General features: G+C 39.6%; 1 protein-coding gene across 4 annotated transcripts in view; it reads left to right on the top strand.

Annotated features, from left to right (window-relative positions):
- Positions 1-13054, top strand: part of sipa1l1 (signal-induced proliferation-associated 1 like 1) — a 128853-nt gene that overhangs the window by 64039 nt on the left and 51760 nt on the right. For all 4 annotated transcript variants that reach the window (XM_033648515.2, XM_033648517.2, XM_078173905.1 and 1 more), the window contains one exon: positions 12041-12176. The gene's annotated coding sequence lies outside the window, so the exon portion shown is untranslated. The remainder of the gene's footprint in view (positions 1-12040; positions 12177-13054) is intronic.

Here is a 13054-nt window from a genome sequence, read left to right as displayed (position 1 = left end):
AAAGGACTGCTGTGTGATTTGCAAGGTGGTGATCGTCCTACAGCCCTGAAAAAAAACTGTCTGTATTCTTGCACTACAATACAGGCTGATTAATGAATACCAAACACTAAGCACTCTGCAATTGTCTGAAAATATTAACCAGCTCCAAATTACAGTATTTTTGAGAATGGGGACAGGAAATAGAGGATAGCCTACAGCGTTTCAAGTCCTCTGCACCTGAACTACACACACACACACACACACACACACACACATGCACACTCACACTCACAAAATCTTCTGCTCAACTTTTTGTGCCCTCTCTTTTCAAGTCTATCTATGACTGTGTCTCCTTTCATTGTTCAGCACTGGCCTCTTTCAGCCAGTTAGTCAGTCGGTTCGTCTGCTCTGTAATTTTCAGGTGTGTGTGACTCACTGTGCACTAGAGCAGATTCACAGTCACACAGTGCATGTACTGACACACCTGTGCTGCTCGACAACAACCTTGCTCTGTAGCAGCCAGAAACATATTAATCAAGTGTAAGCACATACTGTGGTTTAAATATTTTCATGTCAGTGTTGTAAAAATCATGACACCCTCATGACATTTCACTCACTGGTGAATCATTAAAATCAGACTTAATTTATATAGCACCTCTCATACAGTCATACATCCCAAAGTGCTCCACAGAGCAGGTGTAAAACAGCACAGAAAAAGTAACAAGTGAATAGCTAGACATTACAACAATAAACGATAAAATAGTTAAATTAAATAACATTTAAAAGAACAAATAAGTTAAAAAAAAAAAGTCGAAAATGCCAAAGATGACTTTAAAACAAGGGCAATAAATTACGAGGAGTATAAAGTAAAAGCCAAGCTAAAAAGATATGTCTTAAAGGGATAGTGCACCCAAAAATGAAAATTCAGCCATTATCTACTCACCCATATGCCGAGGGAGGCTCAGGTGAAGTTTTAGAGTCCTCACATCCCTTGCGGAGATCCCAGGGGAGAGTGGGTAGCAACACAACTCCACCTAATGCAGGCTGACAGCGCCTCAGATTGAAACGTCCAAAAACATATAATTGAAACCACAAAATATCTCCATACTGCTCGTCCATAGTGATCCAAGTGTCGTGAGGCACAGAGAGGCAGTTAGAGCTACAGGCTACAATGAGGCTAAAAACAGAGTTCAGATGACGTTTTTCCAAACAATTTTTATGTCGGGGCTTCAGGACACTTGGATCACTACGGACGAGCAGTATGAAGATATTTGGTGGTTTTAATTATGTGTTTTTGGACATTTGAATCTGGGGCACCGTCAGCCTCCATTAGGTGGAGTTGTGTTGCTACCCCCTCTCCCCTGGGATCTCCGCAAGCGATGTGAGGACTCTAAAACTTCACCTGAGCCTCCCTCGGCATATGGGTGAATAGATAATGGCTGAATTTTAATTTTTGGGTGCACTATCCCTTTAAGGTTTCTTTTAAAAATGTCCACTGAGGTGGAGTTCCTCAGATGCTCAGGCAGACTGAAATTCATAAATAATTCATTGTAATTCATTCCTCATCAACATTTTTGGTAATACTTTATTTTATGGGCTGCATAGTTTCTTATAATTTCATAAAAATAAACTGATATGCAACTGTAAATTCATTAACAGGCTCTTGGAAAGGAGCTGTGTAATTTTGTTCCACCTGTTTCGCATATTGAGAGGTTGTTCAGTCGGTACACTTAAAGTCCATATGTACATGGGTATTTTTGAAGACCGTAATTATGCCCCCTTTGCTGTATTAAAAAAAAAAAAAAATCCCGTCCACACACATGCAGTGTTACAAAAAATCTGTCAAAATGAAAACACATAAACACAACTGAAACACTTTCAAGAAAATGCCAAACCAACAGACAGTGATATAACTTTAACCCTAAAGCCAGACGACGAAGACGATGAAAAAGAAGAAGTTTGCCATTTGAAAACCTGAAAAAAGCTAGCACAGGAAGGGTATCTGGAGCAGGGATCTAGGTAATGCATTCTGAAGCCTTTGTTCCTCAATATAGTGAAATAATAAGTGTACATGTATGTGTAAACATGTAAAGACTTCTGTTAGCAAGGTTAGAACCAGCACTATTTTGGCCATGTCTGCCAATGCATGAAATGTTGCCTCATTTGTGAAGCTTCACAAAGGAAATAACAGCGTACACTCTCACTTCTCAAGCTAAAACCTCCCTGTCTACATGTCAGAAAATTGAAAACAAGTCTCTGATGTCACCCTTGATGGGGTTTTCCAGAAGGTCTGTTTTCAGCAGTGTTTGGTATTTTACTCAAAAACAGAATGCATTACTTAACTTTATTTCTCCATGTAGAAAATAATTTGTAACCCTACTTGTTATATTACTTTTGCATTACTCTGCATTATCACCTCAGATGCACTGCCACGTGGCTAATTACAAGTTAACAATATAACATTAAACCTCACATATGCCCACATATCAGCACAAAACAAGGCTCAGGAGAATCAAGACGGCACTGTTGTAGGTTTTAACAACCTAAAAATAAAACTGTATCAGAGGTTGACGTTCCTAACACTGCCTAGAACAAATACTAATTGCCTTAAAATAATAGATCAACAGGCCTAAATAAAATAAGAGACCAGCTATACTAATGCCATTAGATGATGACAGACCTGAAAGGGAAAACACATTTAAATGATATATGAACTCCATGTAACAGGCCACACACACTCAAACAAACTCACTCGACTTGCTCATTCAGCAAAACCATGGCTTTCTAGCAGACTAGTCCTGATTATGTGACGGGTTTATCACTTATGTTTATGTTTATTTTATTTAATAAGGGACAGTGCACATTAATTAACATGATCACTTAAGTCATGTAAATGTGCCAGATTTAGCCATACAGGCTAATTTTCATCTGCAGTCCCTGGCAGGTTGATGGTATATACATATATATATGAACAGGCATTAAAATAACGTACAGAAGTACAAACGCACATAAGCACGGATAAAAGCGAATTGATGGCATGTCCATAGAAAGGCAGATAAACATATATAGAAAGCACATAAGCTCAGAGCAAGTACATAACCACAGACAAAAGCACATAACAAAGCACATAGCAGAAACAGCAAGATTTAAAGCCTATTAATAAAGTAACCTAACCATATAACAAAAACATTAAAAACTTACTATACAAAAGTAGAACATAACACAGACCAAAACACACAGCCAAAAAGAGACACACAAATTTGCAAAGCAAATCACATAGACAAAAGCCACAGCACATGAGCACAATTAGCAAGACAGTGAGAGAACGTACTATACAGAGCAGCTAAGTCCTAAAATATATTATGAAAAATGAGGACATAGCCACTAATTTAGATCATGATAACAGGTTTGATTGTCTAATAACCACTGTTTTATTGATTTGGAGAATGAGTTAAGAGATGTGATATTCCTGAGTTCTGTGGGTACTGTGTTCCAGGTGTTTGCTGCTTGATAGGAAAAGGCTGACTGCCCAAAGGCACTCTTCCTGTATGGTATTTTACAATCCCCCCTGGAGGTAGATCTGGTAGATGAGTTTTGAATTTGTTTAATGAATTCTTTGAGCGGAGGGGGTGCCAGGCCATGAAGACGCTTATATACAAGTAAAATATCGGCAAATTTGATCATATTTTCCCAACTTAAAAATTTATATTTTGTAAGCCACATTTTCAGGTACACTTGTGTACATGTGGAAGAGAAGCCTAGAGACACAGCAGATCAGTTGAACAGGCAAAATGTTAAAAAAAGTGTCTAAATCCAAACAAACACTGAAAGAATTCAGCACTTAAATAATGAATTAATATTAAGGAATAATAACTATTGACATGCTCAACAAAAGTTTCTTAAACTGCTCTTTTTTATTACAGCAACAAAATAATGTCATGCTATCTCTGCAAGTATTAGAGAGTGTATTAGTTTTAGTCAGTTTAAATGAGTTTAAATTATTTAAAAACAGACAGTTATGCTGTCATTGAGGCCTTTCCTACGGGTGTATTCATTAATGTTAAGTAGTATTATCATTTTTATATTGTTATGTGTATTATATACACACCCAGGACACCAGATGGAAATCAGCATTGTGCTACATCTGGTGTAACACATTTACTGTACACCGCTCCTGTTTTAAATGAACTACTAAATGAGTGACATGAAATAACTATGTACCATCCAAAGTTACAGTCTTTCTAGCACATATCCGTCTGTAGAGAATTGGCTTTTAAACTCACTCTCCAGTAAATTACCAGATTTGTATCAGTAATATCAAATGCTCGGTAGAATATTAAAACAGCACTTTGATGTTTGGTAATGTCGTGCTCATGGTTCCAGCCACCATTATGAGTAAGATGCAAATAAGTCTCTGTGTTAACAGTTTCCAGTTGACTGGTCCAGAAGACAACCCTGGCAGCACTTTGCTCCATTGAGCAGTGATGCTACATATTTACCTCAGGAATCGACCTCATTTAGACACTGCTAAAGGTTACTGAGTATCTGTCAGTGTAATTGGTCCTCTGCAACTGCAGAGAGGCACGCTACGCCACATTCATTCGTTTCAATTCCCAGTCTCCCTACCTAACATACAGTATAATCTTCACCCCTCTCACTCTGTTCTCTAACTCCTGCTTTCTCTTTCACTGTTTTTCTCATTGTCTTCCAGCTCTCATTAAAGAGCACTATCCAGGCCTCAGTGGAGAAAGAGAAAGGCACTCTGCAGGTAGTTATTTGGGATATACTTCTTGAGTGTGATTTCAGAGGTGTCATTGACTTACAGTGGAGGGCAATGCTGTGTTCCTACTTTTTGACTTCTACTTTCTTATTTTACTTTCTTGTGAGGCTCATAGAAACATTTTCTCTTGGGCTCATTTTGGGGGGAATAAAATTAAATTTTGCTCTCTTTTTGTACAAGAAGTCACCTATGGGGCGTCCTTCAGCTTACCTTGTAGAGCAGGCGCCCCATGTACAAAGGCCCTGTCCTTGCCCCTCTTTTCAACCTAGGGCCCTTTGCTGCATGTTATCCCCTCATTTTTTTTTGCTTACCCTTGAGATCACGTTACTGGCTTTCTCTGGTATGATAATCTAAATAATATCTCGAAGTGTGTAATACGCTAAAGCTTGTAGTGTGTGATCGTTTGAGATTAGTGAGAAGAACATCTGTGAAGCTACTCCTTATGATTAAGATTAGGATTTTAAGGGTGCTTTCACACCTGCCCTGTTTGGTTTGGTTCAGTCAAGTTTGTTTGCCCCCTAAGTGTGGTTCTTTTGGGCAGGTGTGAACACAGCAATCGCACTTGGGTGCACACCAAAACAACCAGACTGAGACCTTCTTGAAGAGGTGGTCTCGGTCCAGTTACAAACAAACTCTGATGCGTTTCATTTGTGTGTTTCATTACGTGTTCCGACCTCGATCCGAACCAACTGCAGTCACGTGACACATTGTTTGGGTTAAACATGAACATGTTACAGTCCTGGAGGATTATTAATGTGCACCTCCTCCTGTACTGCCTTAATATGCACATTCAGCACATCCAATGCATCAAAACATCATTTTCTAGTTGGAGCCGCGTCTCATTTTGTGTGTGTATGTGGCTGGGGGATTGTATTCATGCTGTCTTAGTTGCACAATTCACAATATTGTTTGAGATTTAATTGAAATTTTTCATGTTTTCCACCCGAGATGATTTTATATCTCTTCTCCTAATACACCAGTTGAGACAACCCACATGGCAGCTTGTGAGCTTTCACAGTATGTACAATTTACAGTATGTTTTTATGCCTTCGCATCGGCTAGCCATAGCCAGAGGCATTATTTTTTCGGGTTGTACATATGCATGTCTGTCCGTCTCTCCATCTTTCCGGCCATCCCATTCTCATGAATGTGATATCTGAACGCCTTCAGGGAATTTTTTCAAATTTGGCACAAACGTCCACTTTTCCTCAAATATGGACTTATTAGATTTTTGTGCTCAAAGGTCAAAAATCTAGGTCACTGTGACCTTGCATTTATCTTACTCTCATGAACACAATGCAGTGAGAACACCTAAGGGGAATTTCTTCAAATTTGGTACAAAAATCTACTTGGACTTAGGAATGAAATGATAAGAATCTGGTGATTGAAGGTCAAAGATCAAGGTCACTGTGACCTCCAAAAACACGTTTTAAACATTCATATGCTAATTATGACGAGAGACAAATGTCTAATAAGATGTAATGACGAAGTGATGACATTTTATAGCCAAAAGGTCAAAGGTCAACCTCACTGTGACATCATAATGTATGAAAAAACACTTTTCTGGCCATTACTCAACATCATATCTGAGATACTGAATTGGTGACTCTAATCTTTGGTGTCCACCATGTGCTGATTATATAGATCTCACATGCTGCCAACGGGGAGGATGTGTGTGAAGCATTTATGTTTTCACAAAAATAGATGTAAATTAACTGCAACTTGACGGGTTTGCAGAGGCAGACAACTGCGAGGCAATAATTCTAGTTTGCAATTTAATGTAAACTCCAATTGAAAACTGAGAGGCCTCTTTAGCATATCAAAAACGTTCCCGCCTATGCAGTGTGTGTCTCTGCGAATCTAAATCTGCTGTTCTGACTCACATATGCTCACCAACACCTGGCTGTGAAACAGGAAAGAATCTGAGTTTTTGCTTTTGAGTTTCTGCCTATTAGACTTCAAACACTTGGGTGTTTAAAGCCAAACCAAAGCCCACACTAGGATGTTATGCTGCTCAAACAGACCCATCTAAACAAGTGACAAACAGCGCAAGAGTGGAGGAGATACTGTAGTTACAAAGTACTGCCTACAAAGCTGCAGAATGCTCCAACACATCACCTCAGATCTTTGTTAAAGGGCCAGTGCAGCCACTTCACAAAAAGTACCTTATCAAACAACTTGTGGCATTGATCCATGCAGATTATTTTGGATTTATGAGAGATCTGTGTTTTTTCCAGGGCTTAAAGTTCTGCAGCTCTGTGCCAGTGTTGTTCTAGATTAGCAATTATATAATTACATGTACGTCTTTAAAGTTTTCTTGCATTTTATTTTTGTGCTGTTGCAAGAATATGGCTATATATGTTGGTTTACAGCCATAAGAAACCCTATATATTTTTTTATTAATAAAGAAAACCTATAATAAAGCATAATAATAACCTTTATTTACACTGTGGCTCAGCTCAGAGATGTGTTAGCTCAGCAATGAACATGACTGCGCTTTGTTGAAAAAGCACTGCAATGAATATTTGTTTTGTCATCATATCATCGTCATAATCTTTTGTACTAATTTGGCCATTGTTTGACCGCAGTGTAATGCTCCATACGCTGCTTAGAAACCAGTCCAGAACAGAGGAACAAGTATTGAAAAGTTTGAAATATACTGGATATTCTTTATGGCCTTGAAAGTTGTGCTTGGATATATTACAAGACTATGATTTCTAACTGAGGAAGTGGAGAGTAACGTTAGTTCTTAAGGCATTTATTTCCCTATTTGGACCTTTAAAGTTAATGGAAATGATTAGGTTTCATGTTAAGCCCATCAAGCTGTACGGTATGTAGAGCTTAGATTCTCTGCCCGAGCCTGAGCCAGGCCCAACGCGGCCCGTGGGCCCAAGCCGGGTCGGGCCGGGAGCCCCCCTCCCTCTGACGGGCCCAGGCCAGGCCTGGTCAGATATGACATTTTTTTTTGTTTTTTTTTTAAAGCTATGATTTGATAATGTTATAGGCTATGTATTGTAGCGACCCTGCAGTAAATGTTCTGTTATAATGTCAATGTTCTGTGAGTTAATGGCATGTTTGGGATTGAATGAGGTGCGGGGTGTGAGTGTGACAGGGATGAGGAGGGCTGTGTGAGTGCGCGTGCTGGTGTGTGTATGAGTGAGCTGGAGGAGAGAGCAGGAGTGCAAAGTTGGAGTTACAGCTAAGTTGTTGTTTGTTGGTTGTTTTGGCGTGGTTACGGCCAACAGTAACCTGTACTGTTCAGTAATAAACAGTGGTTTAATTGCAGAATAACTGCGACATCCTTTCCACACGTCCTGGCGAACGCTACAGTATCATAAAAAATAAAATTAACCCACACTTTGTATGACACATAGCCTAAAGTTACAACAAACTTAGGGCTGAATTCACAAAGAATGAACTGCGGTCGTTGATAGCACCTTGAATTGCACTTCACTTGCACCCGCAGTTTGCTCCGTCTTAACGTCCTATTCACAAAGGACATTGCGCTAATGATATACCAGCGCAAACACGCCCACAAAGTTTGGCAGCTGAGTGCAGTTTGCCCCTGATTTGCCCCTGATTGCAATAAGCCACACATGGCAAAGTATAAATGCTGGCTTTGCACCAAGAACACCGTGGCAGAACAATGGCAGACTTTGTTTGGCAAAGTACTGAATACTGTATACCCTCATGTAGTGATGTCTGCTGGTGAGTCAGTCTAACAGTGTCAGATGGGTTGAGGCTGTGGATTTGACCAAGTTTGACCACTTTATCACTATTCCCTCTCACTTGTAGCTGTTTTTTTGTTATCTTTTGAATTTAATATGAATTATGGAACCGTTTTTGTTCACGTTTGTTTCCCCCGTTTCGTAAAATAAATTATTGAAAGTTGCTTTTGGAGTGCGTAACAGAAGTGCATTTTGAGAACGACCGCTGACTGTCACCTGTTCAACGCATCAATATCTTCGGATGCCATTAAAGTAATAATGATTATAATAATAATGTCAAAATATTATTTACAGACTGATTTAACAGACGATCACTGCTGCCACGATCACTGGAAAGTCTGGGCGAGAGGCTTCCACAGATGAGCGCCCAGTTTGCACCAGCTTTCTAAAGACGTTATTTACTTCACTCAAACTGCATGTGGCTATTAGTGCTTGTGTTAGTGAATTAGACGTTGTTTATCAGTGAGGCTCATTTGCATAGTAATCTGCTTGGCAGGGCAGTTAGTGGAGCATTTCACCCTCTGCGCGTGCTTTGTGAATTAGACGGTATGTGTTTGCTCCATTTTTACTGGTTTAGCGGCCGCAAAAGCCACGCAATCCTTTTGTGAATTCGGCCCTCAGTTACAATGTTGCAACATTGTGTGTGCACAGCCCTTCACCACCTGGATCCTAAAATAAACACCTGTTTTATTACATAATCATGCTTCTGTGTTGCGCCATTCATTAAGATCCTATGTTTCTGTCATTCAAATAACAAGACTTGTAGTTTAATACTCTTAATCATAACAGCCAACTTATTGAAAAATGTCGGGTTTAAATCGGGCTCGGGCCCATAATTACAGTTAATTGGACGGGCCGGGACGGTCCCGGACATAACGTACACGGGCTCGGGCCAGGTCGGGCTAGATTTTTTGGGCCCGATCTAAGCTCTAACGGTATGGTTCAATTCAATATGCTTTTTTACTGTTTCCACTGTGAAAAGTTGGGGATGGTACCAATGGAACTGTTTCGTACCGTCGCCATTTTTGGTCCCTCCCTCTGTTGGGGTACCTAGCACACAGATTTGGTACGAAAAGGTGGAGCTGTGAACACTGCAGTCTGATTGGTCAATAGCGGACGGTCACTCTGCTCAGGGCTGAGTTGTGGCTGGTTTTGAAGCTCATGTAACCACTGTTCATACTGTGGAGAGTTTTATTAGTGAACTGTAACTATAAAATAAAAGGATGTTTTGCTGCCTCTTGCAGTAGCTGGAGTGGGAGAAAAAAATAACTCAATTCACTGGGTCGACTGCCGGCAACTTTTAAGCTGGAACGTTAATTTGTAATGTGACTCAGCTTAACCTTTTTTGCATCATTTGTTATTTGACAATTTGTTATTGTTTGTTTTTTGTAATGTTTGTGTTGATAAACATGTTAATTTTTAATTGATTGATTGAGCTTTTCGTAACCCCCATTTCATCCATTCTTCCTCCAAACCCCTGAGCACATTTCAGGAACAGAAATGTTTCTTGTTTTAAGACCTGCATTTCTAACACAAGCCCAGAGTATTGAAGAGATTGATGGTCTGTTTTTGCTACTTAAAGCATTAATAATTACATGTGAGAAACTCAGCAGTAAGGTTTTTGAATCTTGTGTACCTATTCACAGTGAGGTCTGTGGGAAGGAATCAATCGTCCTCTGTCTCTCTCTGTCTCTCTCTGTCTCTCTCTCACACACACACTGACAGAAACATGTACTGTACAAGTCCTTATCTCCATGGTGATACAAAGTGTGGTCTGGAGGAGAGGCATTGCACTATTATGGACAAACACATACTCAAGCAAACTGAAGTCTTTTCTCAGCTCTTCCGTTTTACTGGCTGTGTTAGCCAGTAGCTGTCACCTCAGTTTTTCATTGTTTGGTTCATTGTTTTGCTTTTGTACATATGGTTTTATATTACATTAATTTCCTGAGCCCTTCATGGGAAATTCCACATTGCGTTGGCTGTCCAAAGGCTTTGACAACCAGGTCAGATGTGTCATGGTTGCTTTAATATTACGAAGAAAAATCCAAACAAGACAGACTGGACTCCCCTGGTGATGGCAACAAGAATTAAATCTTGAAGCATCTCTGATTTTACTTGTCAAGTTATTTAGTTGACACAGTTCTCTTGAATGCGGTAGAAATACTCCACAGAAATAAATGCATGGCTACCTCAAAAGAATGCTTCAACAATTTTGCATCTCACTTTCCTGAATTTTTGAGATGTGTAATGGACATGTTTGAAAAAGGTTACAATCAGTGTAGCAGAGGCCCGCAAACAGTGCTCCAGGGATGATGTTCTTCTGGAGACTGATGCGGAATTTAGCATCACCATGGTTTCCTCGCCAAAAAGCCTGTGGGATTTTCCCATTGGATTTTGGATTACTGCAGAAAATAAGCTCTGTGTTAAACAAACGTTTATGATACATACATGTTTTGTTCAGCAATATAATCTTTCACTACTTTTTTTAAAGATTTTTTCGAAGCCTTAATGCAATCACCAGAAGTAAAAAGCTAACGTGAGGCTATAAACAAGCTACACTCTGGTTGCATGACCTAACGCCACAACCGTAACAAGACTGTAAAGCTGTGTTCAGGGCGGCTCGACGTGTTGATGATCTGTAGTCGCATTTAGCCACTTGTTAGCAACCGCCTTTTTTAAGACATATGGAAGCTTCAGAGTTCACAAGTGGGATATTTACTGACATATTTTTTGATGTAGAATAAAACATGAAAGTCTCTTAAGCTTGCTTTAGCCACAGACCTTATTTCAGGCATCTAATCAAAAACACATTCAAAAAAACCATTGACTTCAAGACGAGGGAACCTTGAGTGGACTCATTCATGGGGCACTCTATACCTCAACCTTTATTCCCTGCTATGGTTCAAATACCAAAAATGCTGCTACAGTTTGATGATATAGCTCAATCTTAGACTCTCGATGCCTGTAAATGCCCATGTATTAAAAACTTTGAATGGTTTCCTGTTTGTAACAAAAGCTTTCTGTTAAAAATTTTAGTCTCCAAGAAAAATGTAGTGGCAGAGTTGGAAATTAGCACCAGCCACCAGCCAAATGTTGATAAAATATGCAAGTGGCTGTTTCATTTGCTTCACTCACCAGCCCAAAATAAAAACCATTGGTAACCTACTGAGTAGCTGATAGAGTTTTGAATCCACCAGCCACAGTGGCAGCCGATGGACAAAGGAGTTGATTTCCAACCCTGAGTGGTCTGGATCCTGCAGGATGGATTCTCAAAACTATAGACCACCTTGGCTCTCAAACATCATTTTTATACATTGTTCTGCTTGTTTGTGTATATTATGAACACGCAATCCTTTTGTTTTGTTGCCATTGCTTACTTTATAATGGTTGCTCTTGGAGTGTCTGAAATTCAGGTTTGCGATACTCAGAGAGCTTTGATACTGTGCAACATGTGCTGCTGGGTGTTCTCTAATTTGATGTCACTGTGATTCTTTCTGTTTCCTTTTGACTTCTACATATCCTCTTTCTCTCTCTGTACTGTTTTTCTCAGCTGCTGCGTTGGCCCCATACAGACTGAATTGAGTTCTCCTGGAGCATGGTTGCCATGCAGACTGCTTTATAGAGACTTCAGCTGTGAAAGTTCACCATCAACACATTTCTTGTCATCAGGCTTCAGTTCCGTTAAGGTACAGAGTCTTTACTTTTGGATTCAAAGAATATAAACCTTGAAAAGGTCTTGAACTTAGTGTTGTGTGATGAGAATATAGCTTCCAGTGTTTAATGTTCTGTGTAAGGTGTATTTTACCTTTTTACCTCAGTTTTTGATTTGTAAAAGATTAAAGTCAGCCGTCTTTGGAACATTTCATAAGCCGGAGAGTATTGGTGAAATCCCACACACTTACTATATTCGCTACCATTCAGTTTATTGCCAGGGACCTATTACGCTTATGGTTCATACTTGTAATTTGGGTTTCTACCATATCCTGTTTACATGCGTTAATGGTCAAAAAATTAATTATTTTTCTTATACTGTTGGTGCTGGAACGACTGTATTCACCCTCTGTCTGAGTCACTCTGATTAGCACCTGTCTCTTTAAGCCCCCCTACCAAAAAATCCCAGTCTCTTCTAATTTTTCAGGGTTTTCGGGTCTTCTGTATCTTGGCATCTCTGCACCAAAAACACAATGGGACATGTTCGAGCAGGAATGTGGTCTGAAATCAGAGAGAAGTTAACATCAGCAACCAAGATTACATGTTTCTCTGATGTTAGCATGTAGCTACATGTAGATTATTGGTGTACTTTCAGGTGGGCAATGACTGTAACTGCGAGTAGTGGCACTTTTTATGGTGAAAAATGACCAATAAAAGCTTAAGAACACATCCAGACGTTCCAGTCAAAATCTGGAAATTAAAAACATCAGCAACCAACACAACATGTTTCCCTGATGTTAGCATGTCACCTCATTTAGCAGTGTAAGCTACATAATGTAAGCACTTACAGTAGTGTGCCAGGAACAGATGACCACATAAAGAAATCTGTCACACTATGGTGTCATTCTGTTGC

This window comes from Epinephelus lanceolatus, chromosome 13 (assembly GCF_041903045.1).
Source record: "Epinephelus lanceolatus isolate andai-2023 chromosome 13, ASM4190304v1, whole genome shotgun sequence".
Taxonomy (NCBI): domain Eukaryota; kingdom Metazoa; phylum Chordata; class Actinopteri; order Perciformes; family Serranidae; genus Epinephelus; species Epinephelus lanceolatus.
The sequence above is the reverse complement of the archived record's forward strand: the minus strand, read 5'-3'. Positions and strand labels throughout refer to the sequence as shown.